This window comes from Urtica dioica, chromosome 8, assembly GCF_054948205.1.
Source record: "Urtica dioica subsp. dioica isolate 48M chromosome 8, U.dioica_male_clone48M_v1_H2, whole genome shotgun sequence".
Classification (NCBI taxonomy): domain Eukaryota; kingdom Viridiplantae; phylum Streptophyta; class Magnoliopsida; order Rosales; family Urticaceae; genus Urtica; species Urtica dioica.
The window spans coordinates 48831874-48836553 of NC_142763.1; the positions used below are offsets into that span (position 1 = coordinate 48831874).

At 31.0% G+C, this 4680-nt stretch overlaps 1 long non-coding RNA gene across 1 annotated transcript; it reads right to left on the reverse strand.

Annotated features, from left to right (window-relative positions):
• Window positions 1–569: 569 nt before the first annotated feature.
• On the reverse strand, window positions 570–2508 carry LOC149389976 (uncharacterized). The gene is made up of 4 exons (XR_016300601.1): window positions 2367–2508; window positions 1898–2066; window positions 1367–1485; window positions 570–651 (listed from the first exon to the last, which is right to left on the reverse strand). It is a non-coding gene; the product is annotated as an uncharacterized LOC149389976 (long non-coding RNA).
• Window positions 2509–4680: the final 2172 nt, after the last annotated feature.

Below are 4680 nucleotides of genomic sequence, written 5' to 3' on the forward strand. Positions count from 1 at the left end.
CGCTTAAGACGTTTGGTTTTCAAGTAATCAGAGTGACTTGTATCTGTATATTTTTTTCCCATGGCTTAAAAGTACAAAAAAAAAAAAAAATTAACATGTGAGTACAATTACTTAAAGAACTAAAAATGTATAAAATCATATAAAAGTACCATCTTATATTATAATAGAGGAATCAAGCACTATTACATATTTTGTTAAAGGTTGGAAGTATAAATGTATTTTTAATTAAGATGTATTATTAAAAACACGAAGCAGATTAATCATCAACTTTATTTGACTGTAAACATATTAATGTTTTTTGAGATAGTGAATTTGTATTGAAATAATTACTAAATATATGACTGCTTAGTTTTAAAAAAATAATTATATGACTGCATTGTGACTGAAAAAGTATTTGAGCCGTGAATGCCTAAAATTATTTATTGCCTATAATATGTATTTTATTTTAGTTGTTATTTCTGATGGGCAAGTAACATAAATTTTTTTATAAAAAAAGTAACATAAATCTAAAAAAAAAAGAATATAATCTACGCCATTAATTTTCACTACTAAATAAAGTAAATAACTCACGTGTATATAACGTGATAAAACACAAAAAATGCTATAAGGCAGACAATCAAAGTCAAGACCAGCACCGTAAGCAAGTCCAATCTAAAAAAAATTATTAGCACAAATAAATGGTCATCTCTTCAATATATATTAAGAAGTAAACCCATAACAGTATCACAATATAAAGCTAAAATTATGGAAATCTAAGAAATAAAATAGCATGAACAAATAAAATATCAAAGATATATCTTCACACCATATGCAGAACTAAACTCATAACAATATCACAATATAGAACTCAAATAATTATGGAAATCTTAAAAAACTTACACAAATAAATGGTCAAGAGGTCTATTCAGTCAATATTCAAAACTAAACCCAAAACACCATCACAATATATAGAACATAAATTATTGAAAATGAAGAAAAGAGAGTAGATAAAAATACATTTTACTATCATTGTAATTACCGCTCGTAGTAATATAACATGAGAAATAATTTATAATTATGAATTAATTACTGATTTATTTTGGTGTGAAAAGTAGTAAGGTTTTTGAGGTAATAAATTCATATTCAAATAATAACTAAATATGTCATGGCATTGTGATTAAAATTATTTATGAGGAAATACCTATATTTATATAGTACCTGTAGTATGTATTTTATTAGTAATTTGTGCAATACCTATATTTATATAGTAGCTATAGTCTGTATTTTATTAGTAATTTGTGCAGTCGAAGCAAAGTAGTAATAAACAGAAGAAAATATATAATCTGCGGCAAAGTATTATTATAAATAAAGAATTTAAATTACTCACATGTCTAAGAGTTGATATCTTGAAGCAACCAGTAATTATTTAAGAGCAACTATCAAACCTAAGGTCACTCGTGATATGTGAGGCAATCGGTACCGTAAAACCAAACTCGATCTCTCAATCTGAAAACAAATTAGTAACAAAAAGTTATACATGACAATTAAGAAAACACAGCAATACATAAGAATACATGAAAAATTAAAGTTTATAGTCATTTTAATTGATACAACTATAGTAGGATCAAATTGTCATGGTTTTAGAGACAAAGTTACCCATGACAGTGTGTGGGTGTGATCTTAAGTTTAATTTCTAGTTTGTGGTGAATAATTTTCCTTTTGCAATGCATATTAATATTCAGCAATAAATTAAAACGTTTAGATATGACGTTGTGTTTTGTCGTTTTGAGTACAAATACATGTAACGATTATAACATTTAAAAGATTATAAGCATTAAAAATTATATACAAACGAAGATTATGTAGAATAAACTTCTGAAAAGAATGAAAAATATTTGAAAATAGGGATGATGCATACTTTCATGATTCTAGCGTAGCTATGACTACAAAGTTGTTGTGTTGCTTGATTTGATTTCCTTTACTCAAATGAATGGTAGAGTTTTTCCTCGGGAGAGATTCTTAATATTTGTTACAAAAGCTTATGGAGAACAGCAAGACATAAGAACATATACCACCGCGCTGTGTCCCTACAATCAAAACCAAAGAAAAAATTTAAAGTAAACATTTCGAATCGATAATTTTTATTGATAATAATTTATACCTTATTTTTTGTAGTTTTTTGTTTGTATAAGAGATCAGTATTAATAACTTTGAAAAGAGATTTAGCTTATTCAAGATTCCACGTTGTCAACCATTGTATAATCAGATCACAAAATTAAACAAATAAATTTAGTATACAAAACACGTAGAAGTATTTTTGACATAGTAACAGATAGTAATATGGGAAACAAAATTTTTGGTATTAGTTTCGGAGAAGAAGAGTTTACCTGGAAATGTGATGTCCAAGTTTTCGTTGACGTCAGGTTTGCAGAACTTGATATATCGAGTGTTTTTTTTATTTAGGGAAATATATCGAGTGTTAGAAGCAAAGTAAGAAAATGATTATGGCAGCGGATGATATATATGAGTGGTTCGATTTTGTGTGTGTGTGTTTTTACTAATGCGGTCGAAGGTTTAAATAGTTAGTAGCTCAGTATCGTATAATGTCGGCAATATTAGGTGAATAAAATATATTTTGCTTGTGTAGTTTTATTCTCAAGGACATGTGTCAGCAAAACAATTGTGTATAATTATGTGATGTCAACTCTTTAGTTAAAGCTGGGGTATAAGTTTTTTTTCTTCTTGTTCTTGTAAAATTAGGTGACGCATAAGTTGCATAAATATTATATGGATTATGTGTAGTTGATATATATGAGGTATTCCTTTGATAATATTAGTTAACGTATATCTCACTGTTATCTTTGAATATTGGTGTATGACAATTCCATGTGATACCCACGTGAATGAATGCATATTTGACACATATAGCAAGGATAAAAAAGTGTACCCAAAATATCCGAATTCTTTGATTCAAGATAGAGCATTTATTACCAAAGTTTTTAGGGACTTAATAGGAAATCAACTTCTGCTTTTTGAAGTCGGTTTGTAAAACATTTGCCTAAATATTACGTGCGTATGGCAAAGAATATGGTTAAAACTGTATTTTCATTTTTTTGCTCCAAGGACAAAAGAGTCTTTCCCCCCTCTCTTTTAGTAGTGTATAAATGTGTGAAGTGTATACACGTGTTTTGTTTATGTTAAGCTACTTTTTTTTTATTGATCGTTATTTTAGTTTGTAAATAGTGGACTACATTAAATAAGCAGTCTTCACTATTTTTACTAATTAATGAGAATTCGAAGTATTTTCCATCTTCTCTCAAATTTTCAAATTCTCTCTTCCGCCATTTTCATCTCTATCTTTTGTAGCTAGGTCGTGATATGGTATCAGAGGTTTCACATTCTAAGTAATCTATCCAAGCTACGTTAATCTCCATTCTGGGTCGCAAGCTTCGGTCTTCTCTGCTTCAATGGCGAAATCCGAAGCAACATCGATTGGATACGTTTTTGACAAAGTCGTTGCTCAACTATCAATTGATGACTATCTCCTCGATCTGTATTTATCTCCATCATTCTGATACTACCAGTGCAGTCCTGGTGTCACAAGCTCTCAGTAGCGACAACTACATGTCGTGGAGCATATCCATGAAGATTGCGCTGGATGTGAGGAACAAACTCGGATTCGTGGACGGATCAATTCCCATACCACCACCTGAAGACGCAAAACAACACCGACAATGGATTCGCAACAACAAGATCGTGCTATCTTGGATTTTGAACTCTGTTTCCAAGGAGATCTCCTTGAGCCTGCTTTTCATCAATACAACGATATCTATCAAGATCACAGACCTACCTCTGTATTATCTATAGGATCCATTCTTACAAGTAACACACTCATATTCCGTAAATACAGAAAAAAAGAAATTTCACGGTCGAACTGCCAAATTAAATATAGAATGGGATAAAAGTTGTTGGAATAGATCTAGGGTTAAGAAAAGTTTTATCGCTTCTAGCAAGCGGCGGAATATAAAAAATTTCTTTAAAAAAATGTAACGTTTTTACAACCTACACAAAATGCATGAACATATACTATAAAATTTTAAAACTACATTTAGTTTTTACTCGGTACCAACTTCGAATGGAGCTTGAACGTTGAGAAGCCTTAGGAAGGTTGAAACGTTCGTCTTCCCATGTAGCTCGCCTCTCCCACTAGTCTTCTTGAACCTGTGAGCAACCACAAAAGTTTCTACCACCAGAGTCTTAAGAGAATGGTTGGATTTAGTGTGTGGGCACTTTTAAACACGATGACTCACGAACAATTCTTTGAGCCAAAGAGCTAAAACAAATGCTTGGTCTAATGAGGACCTAGGTGCCAAAACAAAAGAACGAGAACGGATTCTAGAGAGAGAGAGAGAGAGAGAGAGAGAGAGAGACTCTCAATCTCAAAATTGTGTGTTGTGAATGAGGTGGGGGTATTTATAGGAGGATGATTACCTTCAAAAGGTAGTTTCCACTTTTCTATAGAATATCACATATTCATGAGCAAATATTAATTTCCTCTTTTCCTACTTTGCACATCCAACTCATGCTTCTAGAAGCAAATTTGTTTCCTCTTTTGCTTGCTCTCTATTGCCCTGCCGCCCATCTACTTTCCATGCAGAGGAATTTTTTTTTCTCTTTTTCTTTTGGCAAGTATCTTCATAC